Source organism: Panthera tigris, chromosome C2, assembly GCF_018350195.1.
Source record: "Panthera tigris isolate Pti1 chromosome C2, P.tigris_Pti1_mat1.1, whole genome shotgun sequence".
NCBI lineage: Eukaryota > Metazoa > Chordata > Mammalia > Carnivora > Felidae > Panthera > Panthera tigris.
The window spans coordinates 79,401,235-79,415,434 of NC_056668.1; the positions used below are offsets into that span (position 1 = coordinate 79,401,235).

The 14,200-nt window shown below is 42.1% G+C and overlaps 1 long non-coding RNA gene across 1 annotated transcript; it reads right to left on the bottom strand.

The window, feature by feature from the left end:
• Positions 1–7,406: 7,406 nt before the first annotated feature.
• Positions 7,407–12,259, bottom strand: LOC122230487. The gene is made up of 3 exons (XR_006207464.1): positions 12,060–12,259; positions 10,397–10,859; positions 7,407–9,699 (listed from the first exon to the last, which is right to left on the bottom strand). It is a non-coding gene; the product is annotated as an uncharacterized LOC122230487 (long non-coding RNA).
• Between the last annotated feature and the right edge of the window lie 1,941 nt (positions 12,260–14,200).

Below are 14,200 nucleotides of genomic sequence, written 5' to 3' on the forward strand. Positions count from 1 at the left end.
GCTTTTACGTTAAAATGATGGAAGTCAAAAAGGTGACAGATGGGTAGTGACACTAATATTTTAGGAAACACGACCCTGCTCAGGGTCCCCTCATATAGCTCCGGGGAGTGAGCATTGTACAGTGAAATTCACTCTGGACCCAAAGCTGAAGTCTTTGGGCCCAATATTTGGTTCTGCCACTTGTTTACTAGGCTACTGGTGGAGACCAAGTCTAGACCAGTGGCCTCTAATGACTTATCTGTCATATAGGTAAATAATACTTGCCATTTCTCAATCCCTCTGGGGGTTGTGGTGAACGTTAATGAACAAACGGGTGGGAGGGGCTTTGCACCACGGCTGTCACTGTTCTCATGACACCAGTACTCTCCTCTGATATCCGACTAACTGGGTGTATTGGCTTGCTAGGGATGTCATAACAAAGTACCCCAAACTGGGTGGCCTAGGCAACAGAAATGTGTTGCCTCATATAGTTCTGGAGGCTAGACGTCTGAAATCAAGGTGCCAGCAAGGTTGGCTCCTTCTGAGAGCTGTGAGGGGAGAATCCAGTCTATGCCTCTTGCCTAGCTTCTGATGTTTGCTGAAAACATGTGGTGTTCCTTGATGTATAGAAGCATTATCCTGATCGTTCATCTTTTACAACCTTCATATTGTGTGCTCCTTCTGTGCCTGTCTGTTTCTGTCTCTGTATAAGAACAGCAATCATATTGGATTAGGGCCCAGCCCCGTGACCTTATTTTAACTGGCTGCCTCTGTAAAGACCCTATCTCCAAGTAAGGTTACATTTTGAGGTATGGGGGTTAAGACTTCAACATGTGGATTTGTGGGGTGGGTTGGGGGGGGACACAATTCAACAGATAATTCTGGAGTATAGTAAAGGGTCCATAAATGAATACGTATGTTACCTTTAGTCTGAAGAGTTTTACCTTCACTTGTTTCCTGGCGACCTTGGTGGCTACAGTCTCATTTTCTAATTCTGGTTTCAGCGCTCTGGAACTCTTGGTCTGCTTAAATTTTCTGAGGGTTACTTTTCTCATGCATAAAGTGGAAATATTAAAGGCTTTCCTATAAGGCTGTTGAGGACATTAAATGAGACGGCGTATGTTAATAAGCACCTTATGTAGTGCTTGGCATGTAGCAAGTGCCTCAATAAATGGCCATTCCCTTTCTTCATAGGAATGTTAGAGAAAGTTAGGAGACTAGGTGGGGGATGGTTAGTGCACACTAGCCTTCATAAAAAACAGTTACATCAATTTGTCCGGTTCCATCATTTTTGTGAAGAGCTATTTAAGTTTGGGGCTTTGGAAATGGAAAGAGAGCTGTCAGAAAGCTTTTTGAATTGACAGGAGACAAGCCAGCGTTGATAATCCATCATCTTAAATTGCCTACCCTTGATCGTGCTCTGCTATTTTTTTCTGACGATTTTTACCCATAATGACTTCTATTAATGTTCTATGTGCCTTTTTAAAAAGCAGTGATTTATAAATAAAAATATCTTCCCAGACCCTGTTTGTGACCTTGAAAACTATGTGAGATTTGATTTATTGTTCTATACTTTTCATCTTGGCAACACATGTTGAAAACATATTGAAGAGTGAAGCTTAGGTCACCCTCGGTGTGGTGAGGTGGAAATGAATTTGAAATCCTATAATTCAATCTTCTCACTTTTCGGATGAGGAGGTGGAGGAACAGAGAGGCAGGAAGACTGCCCCGCAGTTACCCAATAAGGCAGAACCTGGACTAGAACTTGGGCATTCTGCCCCCCCTGCTCTCTACAGCTTCCGTTACTCTATGCTCCAGTCTAATTAGCGTCTTAGGCAAGTCATTTCCACTCCCTGGGCTTTAATCCTCCTTTATAAGGGGGACTAGACCAGCAGTCTGCTGTGGCATTTCTTCACCGAGCCACAGTCAAACCACTGCCACGTGTGTGCCCTGCTCCTCAGGGGAGCAGCCCTTCCCTCCTCTCCCTATCAGACCACTAACTCCAGCATCCAACACCTATGGCCAGCTTATGGGAGGGAAACTGAAACTGAGCGGTGACCTTCAATGCCTGGCAGAAATCGGTGCCTCTGGGAGGGGGTGTTCACCGTGACAAACATCACGCAGAGCGAAGAGGGGGGAAAAAAATCCTCTTTTAAATACTCTTCAGACCGTGGTGAATTGGAATCCCGGTCTATCTTACCCGCTGAGTGACCTCGGCTGAGTGACGTTGAGTTACGTCGCCTCGATTGTTTCATTAATAGAAAGACCTAGGTTGGAAAGTTGTCGTGAAGATTGAATTCAATAATGTAGGTAAAACCCCTACACAAAGCCTGGTACATGGTAAGTATTCAGTATAGTGGTCATAATAGCACATTAGTAAACATACTTTGAACGAGACCGTTGGAGTAGCTCGCTGGTCCCAAACCCGTTCTAGATCTGCTAAGAAGTGACTGCCCTCCCCCGATACACATATAAAGACAAATGTGTAAACAATTTGAGGGGCTTAAAACATCCCTGAAACTCACACATGGGCCTTAGGGGGTCCCTGGATGCCTGATTAAAAACCCCTGAAGAATATCTCTAGGAATTTCCTTCCTGTTTTATCCGTGATTCAGGAAAATTTCCTACGCTTGCATGACAACTAAGAAACACAATCTAGATGTTCCATAAACCAACTGAATCATAATGTTGCAAGAAAAAGACTCTCTGGCAGGGGTCTGAAATAGAGTAGGACCAGGAACTTTGATGAGAGAAATAATAAGTCTCAGATTCTACATTAACTCAGAACACAGCAGCTATTCAAAAATAAGAAATACAGTGCCTCATTATGATTCTACAAAATGAGAAAATGCCAAACGTGACACGCTAATAGTGTTTACAGTCTGAAACGCAGAGAAGGAGTGTCTCTTGGCCTTCTGGCCAGGCTGACCTTGACCACCGGGACTCCATTTGCATGGGGATAAGGCTGCAGAGAGCTGTTCAATCTGCTTTGCAAATAAAGTTCTGGGTTATGTTATTCCCCAAGGTGTCCTTGATAGAGTTAGGAAGAGGACAGTTGTCAGGTTGTCTCATTTGTCTGTTTTCAAGGGCTCTCAACAAACTCTGCTCTGAGGCTTTATGGTTGCCATCTAAGGATGATACTCCTTGTTCAGGACACAGAAATTTACTAAGCCACGCAGTGCTCTGTGGTAAGCTATGCTATGAGGGACCTTTTTTGTCTGTTTTTAATGTGGACTGGTTTTTCTGGTTTATACTCTCTCTGACTATACGTTTTGGAATGTTCTTTCTGGTTATGCTTTCACTCCAATTATTTTATTCACAACTCCCAGAAAGACTGTAAGGGATGTTTGCAGGAATTTTTGCTCCTGTTTTATGAAAAAGCCTGAGGCACAGAGAGGTTGGGGCTTGCTCTGGGTCGTAGTGGAAACAAAGGTTACGTCTTCTGACTTTGAAACCACTTTCCACTGTACAGAATTGCCCTTTACCTACCCAGTTTAATATGAGAAAGACTTTATATATATAACTGACTGTAACACAAGACTATAAAAGAGAACTGTGGGGGTTCAGAGGTAAAGGGGCTCTCTTTCCACTGGCCAAGGGGAAGGACCAGGTGAGTCTTTGGGGAGGGAAGCTAGTTGCCTTTTTCTTCCTGATATCCCGAGTAGGACCGGGGGAAAAAAAATGAGCAATCTCTTCTTCCGACCTCAAGAGGTGTAGCTGATCCATGTCTATACAACACATGCACCACTAATTTTCTGATGAACAAAGATTTTCTGGACACCACTATCGTGATGGAGTAGGGGGTTTATGATCATAGCGACGATTCTGACTTACATAGGTATGTGTGTGTATATCCATATGCCCATGCACACACATACTTTTCTTCTCTGGCCAAGCACCAGTTGAGGTGCCCAGCATTGTGTCTGTATCCGCTTCCTGGGGCTGCCATAGCAAAGTACCACAAACTTACTCTCTCGTAGTTCTGTGGGCAAGAAGTCTGAAATCCACGTATTGGCAGGGTTGGTTCCTTCTGGAGGCCTGAGAAAGAATCGGTTCCCTGCAGCTCTTCTAGCTCTGGTGGTTGTTCATAGTCCTTAGCCTTCCTTGGTTTGTGGTTGCCCCCCTTAGATCTCTGTCCTTCTTCACCCTGCCTTCCCCTCTGTCTGGTGTCTCAAATCTTCCTCTCCTTTCTCTTCTAAGGACATCTGCCATTGGATTTATGGCTCACTCAAAATCCACGTTGATATTATCCTGAGATCCTTTACTCAATCACATCTAAAAGGATCCTACTGCCAAATCAGGTTGCATTCACAGGTACGGGGTTGGGACTGGTGACATTATTCAACCCGTTACAATGTCCAAATGGGACATTGCTCCTCGTCTTTGCTTCCCAGCGAACGTTTGCAATGCTTATAGCAGTGACACTCACTTCAAAGAGGGTAAGAGTCCATATAAATGAAGGAAAAATGTCTTAGTTGAATAAACAGGCAGGGGGGACGAGAAACACACCACAAGAGCTCCATGTGTGGCAGCTCTAGAAAGGATTCTCCCGGGGGTCCATCCCTTGGGTATGAAGTGCTCTGAATGCCTAGGAGAGTGGTGTGATTACAAGTGTTTAGATATTACCTATTATGCAAAAACTCAAGATCACTCCGTTACCAAGTACCTGGACTCATTTACTTAAGAAGTCTTCGATAAGAGATTTTTTCATTACTCGGTGCAAATCAATATGTATTTCAGACAGTATGTTCCTTCAAGCCTCAATTTGCCAAATAGAACAGGGGCACTTGAATAATGGGCAATAGAGATCCCATGTGAGTGGGTTGTGCATAATGAGGAAGACAGGTGACTGGGATATGAGCTTGTTTGGGTGTTGTGAAAAAGTAGAGATTCAGACAATCCAGGTTTGATTGGGAGTGTTTCGTGTTAATGTACAGTTGTTGTAGATGCTTCCCTTGACCCAGAATATAAGAGGAAAAGTTAAATTCAGCAAAGCTGTCTTTAGTGTCTCAGATTATATTTGTGTTTATGGATTGTTGTTTATTACTTGCTTAGGGTGAAGCAAAAAAGGTATCCCAACAATAATCTAGATTGGGATTATGGTTTCAATGTTTTTAAAGGATAGAAATGATGCCAAAGTTTCTTGGTAAAATAATGAACACTTATAATAAAACAAAATTTTGCTCCTTTTTAAAAATCTGGTCCAGCTCCCCTGTTCATGCTCTGTCTCTCTCTGTCCCAAAAATAAATAAAAAACGTTGAAAAAAAAAAAAAAAAAAAAAAAAAAAAAAAAAAAAAAGGGGCGCCTGGGTGGCGCAGTCGGTTAAGCGTCCGACTTCACCAGGTCACGATCTCGCGGTCCGTGAGTTCGAGCCCCGCGTCAGGCTCTGGCCTGATGGCTCGGAGCCTGGAGCCTGTTTCCGATTCTGTGTCTCCCTCTCTCTCTGCCCCTCCCCTGTTCATGCTCTGTCTCTCTCTGTCCCAAAAATAAATAAAAAACGTTGAAAAAAAAAATAAAAAAATAAAATAAAATAAAAAAATAAAAATCTGGTCCAGGAAGATCGATTTATTAAGTGTTAGCCTCTCAGCTTTTAACTCCCTAAATCACAAAGTACCCACGGCAAGCCTAATACTTTCTGAAGGTTTTCTTTAGCGCGAGCCACTTCTGGAAAACAGTTTATTTTCTTCACCTAAGGACAATAGATTAAAAAATAGGTAGCAGCCATGAGACTTCACCAAACATCTTCTGTCCTTTCTTTAAGAGATGTTGAAGGTGCCTAATAGAGTCTGACATGTTTTTGCTAAGTATGAAATATCAAAATGGCAAATCCTAATGTTTGCTTCATCCGAGGACAATTTCATACCTTATGCTTTACCTTGTCAGCTTGAATTGATATCAAGCCGGGAGAGGTCACGGCTGCCCCACCCTCCCCCTCCCGATTCCCTATCATAGTGCAAAATGCTCAGATCAGAATTCTTAAATGTGTGGTGTAATGTGGGATGCTATGTGGCATGATGGAAAGTACACTGAATTCCACAGACAAAACCCTGCATTCTAGTCCTAACTTGACCATTTACTAGTGATCCAAACCTTGACAAATCAGTAGAATGCCACAAATATTTATTGTGCACCTACCATGTGCCAGGCATTGTTTAATAGGAGAGCAGAGAGAGAACATAAACACAGATCCCACAAAATGGCCAGGTGTTGAGGCACATGCATAAACAACTCCAGTATGAGGAACACAGAGACTTGTGCCAAGAGACAGGACTAGATACAAAGCTATAGCAAGCAGAGGAGGGAGAAGTTGTTTAGGTTTGGGGAGATCCAGGAAGGTTTAATGGAGGAGGTTGATTCATGAGCTAGGATTGCAATGGGGGATAGGATATGCACATGGATTGGGAAGGGGGTATAGGCAGATTAAGCCATGTGATCGAGCCCACTGAGGCAGTAAAGGATTTGACTCTGTGGAGACTGATGAAGTGTCAGTTCACCTGGCACATACAGAAGTAGAGGGAGTAGAGAGAGTTGGGGCTAAGAAGGTATTGGACTCAGTAGAAAGAAGGGTTAAAAAAAAATCTAAGTTCTCTGTTAAGATTAATCTATGGAAGAAAAAGAAGAAGGAGAAGGAGGAGGAGAAGGGGAAGGAGAAGGAGGAGGAGAAGAAGGAGAAGGAGGAGGAGAAGGGGAAGGAGAAGGAGGAGGAGAAGAAGGAGAAGGAGGAGGAGAAGGGGAAGGAGAAGGAGGAGGAGAAGAAGGAGGAGGAGGAGGAGAAGGGGAAGGAGGAGGAGAAGAAGGAGAAGGAGGAGGAGAAGGAGAAGGGGAAGGAGAAAGAGAAGAAGGAGAAAGAGGAGAAGGGGAAGGAGAAGGTGAAGACGGAGGAGAAGAGGAAGAAGAAGGAGGAGGAAAAGAGGAATGGAAGAAAAAGAGGAGCAGGGGAAAAAGAGGAGGAGGAGGAGGGGTAGGGAAAGTTGTTGGAGGAGAAAGAGAAGAAAGGAAGGAAGGAAGAAGAAAGAGCTAAATAGCTGGGACATACATGTGTCCCTGTTCAGCACCTTTGCATGGCGAATAACCCAAAGGTAAAATGTCCTTGAAGAGGATTATAACCTGTCACAGAAACAATCTGATTCAAAGGCCTGGTGGGTCACAGAGGCCTGGAATTTCTACCCAAGTCACTTTGACAGGCTTTATGAGAGACAAAATATATTCGCTTCCCTGTAAATCCATCCAAAGTCTATAGAGGCTTTTCCCTATGTGATGGCAGGTGAGCAAAGCATAAACTTGGTGCTAATAACATTGGTCTAAGACTTGGTGGTTTCCAGATCCTGGAGATCCATTGCTTAGTAAAGTAGGCATTGGTTTCATCCCATTTTATAACTAACTAACCAAGACAATGAAAGGGATAGAAAAGGAAGTCAAGCTCAGGTCTCCTTTTGAGAACAAGTATTTAATTATGCCAAAAGTTACCAAAATTTGACAACCACTGTGCTTCAAAATTGGGACAATGTCGGCCAGTGAACAATCATTCTTCAACTCAGTTCTTGCACGGAACATTAATCTGACTTTTATGGTCAGCTCTGTAAAGTACTCTTGAGGGAGTTACTTTCTTTCTCGGGGCTCACAATGCTTTGTTTTTTCAAATAAAGGGGATGCACCTGATTTTTGAATCTTTATTTTCTTTGTATGGATTTAAGTATGTGCCAGCATCAAGTCAAGCCATCATCTAGATGTTCATCCACGTTATTAGATATTCAAATAGACTGAGTTTTCCTTTGTTTGAATATAGAATTGATGCACGTGCAGAGTTTTAAAATAGTCAAACAGAGCAGAAGAACAAAAATGTAAGGTAAAATCATCCTCTGCTTTATCACCAACCCCTCTCCCCAGAGACGTCACTGTCAGCATTTCCTCTTTTTAGTTTTACTAGTAATTATTATTGTAACTTTATATAACGTGCTTAGGAACCTACTTTTTGAGGTCTTGACTCTAGACAGAGTATTATTTCCTAGACATGTCTGAAGAATATACTCACTGACATTACTTACTTCCACTTTTTCTCCCCTGTTCACTTTCTCCGCTTTCTAATTTTTGTTAGCTGGACTATTAATTTTTGGGTCTTTTATATGTTGTTTTCATGAATAACTAAACCCTACTTTATCGCTTAACTTGAGGCAGCTATAAATTCCACTGTAAAGAAAAAGACAATAGCATTCCCCTCTATCTTCAAGTTTTCCTTTCCTTTGTAATTATTTTTATACTCTCTAAACTTACTACATTTATATTCTCTTCCATAATTGTAAATACATCTTACGGGATTGTATAATAAATGGATTATTAAAAAATAAATGAACAGAATAATTATGTAAATATTATTCAATACAGAACCAGAGAGCCAGGAGTTCAAAATAGAACCAGGGATTGACTCACATGGAAGTAAATCTTCTATGCCATGAACCTGTTTCAGGTTAAAGGCGAATCCTCCAAATGTTCCATCTCATGCACCCTCTCTTGATTTCTAGTCTCCTTTACCCTTTGTTGTTGCCACTGATATTTCATCCTCTTTACCAAATTACTGTTCAACTGAAGATAAAGGCAGTGAACTTCATGAGGTTTTGCACACCCTGAAGTGTCTTACGTGTCTTTGCTTTTACATTTGATTGATGGTTTAGTTATAGAGTTCTGTGCTGAAATCCTTTCCTATCTGAACTTTGAAGAATTTTCGTTGCCTCCTAATACCCAAGAGGTGCTGATAGGAAGTCTGCTATGACTCTAAGTCTTTTTGCTTGGTAAGTGACCACGGCCCCATGTTTCTGACATGCAGATTTTCTCTTTGTTATTGGAATTACCAACTTTCACCATGATGTCCTTTCCATGGTGATATCCTTTTTCCACCAGTCCTTCTGTGCATTCACACCTGTGTGGGAGTCAAGTTGCTGATAGTGAGAGGCAAGCGTTCTGCTGAACTGAACAAAGGATTGGAGTCAATTGACCTGAATTCAAGTCTTGATTTTGCTTCTTCTTTCCATCTTTTTTCTGTCTATAAAACCTTGCAAAATACTGTATCTTCACTCAGGTCCTTTTTTCTTTTTTTTTCCTATCAAGACAAATTGATACTAGTTTCAGTCTGGTTCTTCCCTGCCATGCCCCATTACATTGCAGAAATACTGTTACGAGTGGCAGTAAAATTGTTTTGCAAACTGTAGAGCTGTATATTATGGTCCATATCATTGCAGTAGGTGTAAACATGATGAAAAGTGTATGGTGTTATAGAAATGTGGGGTTCTTGTTTTGTTCCTCCACTTATCATGTGTCATTTTGCCTGGGTGTGTAGAAATTGCTGTGGGGCCATCGTTCAAGCAAAGTTGCAAAGCAATCTTGCTAGTTAGAAGAGTGGGCCCTCTGATACCCTCCATGCGGCTGTATAAGGGCATCCCTCTTTCTCAGCAACAGTCAACTGATAAATGACCTGTTCCTTTATCCTTCCTAGGATAACTCCTCCCTGGGAGGTTGAAATGATGCACCTGCTGACATACAGTATAGCTCCAAAGTTCCTCCGGTCATAAAATGGAGGAAGAAGAAATCATTTAAATTACTGTTTGGGGCATTAGCTTGAAAGCTTCCAAGATGTCTATTCTCTCTGATTCGACACGTTTCTTGAGTTGAAACAAAATTTAGCGTTCTGAAGTATACTTCCAGGAAGTATCAAACAGTGATGTAAACTAGAAAGGGAAAGAGTACATTAGAATAACAGAATATCAGATTTGAGATAAATCTTCCAATCGTAACCAGGATCCTCATTGACAAGGAAATTGAGAACCTGGCTGAGACAGGAACTTACCTACGGTCACGTGAGATCTATGGAAATAGTTTCCAACACTCCTAACTCCATCCCACAGTTATTTGACCTAAAGAGTCAGGTCTCCTAGTAGTCTTTAACTTTCTAACAGATCGCTTTAAAAATGGAAAGCAGAGGTGCCTGAGTGGCTCGGTTGGCTAAGCTGCCCAGTCTTGATTTCCACTCAGGTCATGATCTCACAGTTTGTGAGTTTGAGCCCCGTCTCGGGCTCTGTGCTGACAACACAGAGCCTGCTTGGGATTCCATCTGTCTTCCTCACTCTCTGCCCCTCTCCTGCTTATGCGTGCGTTTTCTCTGTCTCTCTCAAAAATCAATAAATAAACTTTAAAAAAAGGAAGCAGAAAGAGTCCTTGTGACATGGATAATCTTGAGGCTGCATCGAATACAAGTGGGCAAGGGGCCGTACCTCAGAACCCTTCCGGTTATGGACCCTGTGTGGGGTGTGTGACAGCACTGACACAGGACTCTCTCACTGTGGTCGTGGGAGGTAGGAATTTTGGCCCCATCTCAAAGGCGTGAGGAACTAAAATCAGAGAGGTAAACAAGTTCACACAACTTACCACATTTGCTTTTGATGAAAGGCAGAGGCTGAACTTGAACTTGACTCTGAGCTGGAACTTGAATCGTAAAATTGCTTCTCAAGGTACAGCTCAAAAGAGAATCTAGAATCCAGCTTCCTCAAGACTCCAGTCTACCTCACGGTTAGACAATGATAAACAAAGGCACAGGCTCCACTGTTAACACTGTCAGTTCTTCACACAATTCAGAGGAATTTTGTGCTCAAATTTACTGGATCCTGGATTTCCTATTTAAAAAAATGATCTGGCATATGGATTGTTTTCATATGGCCTTTTTGGAATACTCACGGGGTTCAGGAGATTTAAAATTCTTTGCTAAAGAGGTGAGCTTTCCCTTGATGAAAGCATTTCTGCAATTGTACATTGAGCCCTGGATACCACTCATGGTAACAGAGAAGAGTGTCCAGCATGGAGAAGGGCCTGAGACCAAGGCATGAGACAAACCCTGGAAGGAAATAAACATGTTCTGCCTAGAGTCTTGGCCAAGAAGAAGCTCATGGGGTTACTTATAGCTGTGTTCAAATTCCCAAAGGACCATGAAATGGAAATCAGATTAGACTTGTCTCGTGTGATTTCAAAAGGCTGCTCAGATGAAAATGAGAAGCCAACAGAGGAAAATGATCGGGAACCATATTTTTGGCTTATGATCAAAATAGCTTACTGATAGCTGGGCTATCTGCAGACAACATGGGCAACCTTTGGACATAGTGAGCTCTGTTCTGGAAGGCAGAGTGACTACTTCTCAGCAGGGAGTTGTGGAGAAATTCAATGGGTGTTGGAGTAGAACCATCAGGAAGTCCATTCCTTGGTTAAGGAATCCTGCAGTTCGATAACACACACCCAACACAACTACACACACAAACACACACGTGCACACACACACGCATGTGCTTGCTTTATCGTCCCAATACCAATAATCATTTACATTTATTGAGCACTTACTACATGCTAAACTATAGGCTCAGATCTTTATATGCATATTTTCATTTAATCCTTCTCAGGTCCTATGGAAAAGGTACTGCCATTATTAGTACCTATGGAAAAGGTACCATTATTAGGCATTCCACATTATATATTTATAATATATAAATATTATAGGTAAAGTATTATGCTCAAAACACCAAATTAGTTAATGGGGGAGCCAGAATTTCAATCTACTTGTGCCTGACACTGAGATCCTAAACACTCTGCTATACTGTTTCCTCCTCATGAAGATTAATACATTTGAAGAGCCAAAAATAATTTGGTTTGCACTCAAAATAACTCCGTAAAAGTTAGAGGGGTGCTGAAGATCAACTAGAATAATATTATGATTTCTCTGTCATGGATAACTGACAGCTATGCTCCATTTTGCCCAAGGAAGTAAAACTCTCTTATTAATGAGAGAGAAGCAGAAATTCACAGCCCCACCCGAGAAAAGCTTCCCAGCTTTAGTGGTTCCCTGTCAGTCTTAGGTGGAGGAAGCTTCCTGATGTCAACCCAGTTTATGCCCTTGACGTTCCTGTACAGGCACTGAGGTCAGAGGAGAGAGGGGGTAGAAGAGGGCAAAGTCAGTTTTCCCTGGGAAGCACTTGTTTTAAGTTCAGAGCCTTTGGAAGTTTAAATAATTAGAAGTGTGGATGAGGGCACGAGTGTGTTCGCTCACGTGGAAGGCTTTCTGGTCATTCGAGTCTCTTTAGCACCTTGAGGAGGAGCCAGATGGCAGCACGTCAAGTCTGATTAGACTTTAAAAGATAAACCCAGAAAACAGAGAAGCACTTGTACACCTCCTCCAGACAATAAGGAAAACAACACTGGAATAATTCCCTAGGTGAGGTGAGAAGTTCAAGAGCCCCTTCTATCAGCTTGATGTTTACAGTTCCCCTAAGATGATCCTTCACACTTGGAATGTTTCAAACAATCGGCACTCCGCATTCCAAGAGAAGCTACTAATTTTTTCTACTTCTCTACTGCGGCACTTTTCTGCAGGCTTGAGGCTTCTAGTGGCTTGTGAGTCCACAAGGACTCGGGAACATTGTGGAAATAGCCTCTACCAAGAAATGCAGCCATTTCTAAAAGCAAAGGCAATTAGAGTTTCAAGTGTCACCTTAAAAAATCACCTGGCTTTCCCTTAAAAATAATAGATGGCCCACAGACAGGCCTTGTCTTGAGGACGAGAATCATGGAGAAGTTCACAGAAAATAGGAGATGTTAGCTTGTTTGGGGAGGTCTGACAGCAGGGTAAAGAGAGGTACAGCCTAAGAGCTTGTGGGATGGGTTGCTCTAAGAAGTGAGCCAACCTGACTGACCTACAGACCCCTCCAGGAGTCTCAGCCCTGGGCAAGAAAGCAGGAACAGGGTTACTGGGGGTGAAAGCAAGATTGGTTGGAAGTCAGAGAATAGTTGGAGCTCCAGTTCCCTTCTCTACTCTAGACCACCAGAAAGTTATCTCTGCCCCACAACACTGGAGACCTGAGATTTGTTTCCTGGAAAAACAGAATCATTTGATTTCTGAGCTGGGGACCCCAGGCACAATGCAGGGCTGTTGTGAGAAGCGTGGCCCCAAAAAAGTATAAGGGGGAAATCTGAAAACTGAACCCAAGGATTCCCATCCACCTTTCTAAGCCCTACTCCCAGAGCCTCATGCTGGGGCCCAGCCTCGAGGCAGAACGTCTTCTTTTATGGGGAAACTGACGGGATTTAAAGGAAAGATCTACGGATATTGGCATCTGGGTTCTCTGGATGCGAGGCTGGCTTGGGAACTCCCCAGGAGAGACAGAGGTGACATTTCACTCATCCGCACTCCCAGAGAATTATGAACGGGTAGCTGAGGACACCTGACATCGGAAAAAGCTTCCAACATGAGTAAGAGAAGGACCACAACGTACAAACAGCAACAACAACAACAACAACAACAATAAACTGCTTCAGAGGGCACAGAGGCAATAAAGGAATAGAAAATCAAAATAGAATAGTTTATAATAGAAAGGGTTGAAACAAGAAAAGGAAGCATAAAAAAGAATACTCTTGTTTTTTCAAGTTTATTTGTTTTGAGAGAGAAAGAGAGAGTACACATGAGTGGGGGAGGAACACAGAGAGAGAGAGAGAGAGAGAGAGAGAGAGAGAATCCCAAGCAGACTCCCTGCTGTCAGCACAGAGCTTGACTTGACTCAGGGATTTGGGGCTGGAACCCATGAACCATGAGAGTATGACCTGAGCTGAAATCAAGAGTCGGACACTTAACCAACTGAGCCACCCAGATGCCCCTAAAAAAGAATACTCTTACGACCAGAAAGAGCCCTTGAAAATTAAAAAAAAAAAAAAAATGTTGTATATGAAATAAAAACTCAATAGAAGAATCAGAAGATGATATCAAAGAATTTATCAAAAATAGAACAGCGACCAAAAACAAAACAAAGCAAAAAAAAAAAAAAAAAAAAACCCCAGAGGTATAAAAAATAGGAAATAATAGATAAGGAAATTAATACAGAAAAATATAGTCCCATATGACTTATTGGGGCTTCCAGAAAGTGAACAGAAAAAAATAGGGGAGAAGAAATGATGAAGGATAAAAGTCATAAATGAAAGCTATGAATTTTCAGATTGAAAAGTTATCACTGGGTGCTCAACTAGAGAATTAATAAGATCCTTGCCAATACACATCATCTGGAATTTTAAAATACCAAGGAAAAATCAAAAATGCTAAATGAGGAACCTAGTCCATCCACAGGCCTGGGAGTCAGAATGACAGTGGCCTTCCCAAATTTTGCACTGGAAGTTTAAAGGAAATAAAGTTATGCCTTAAAA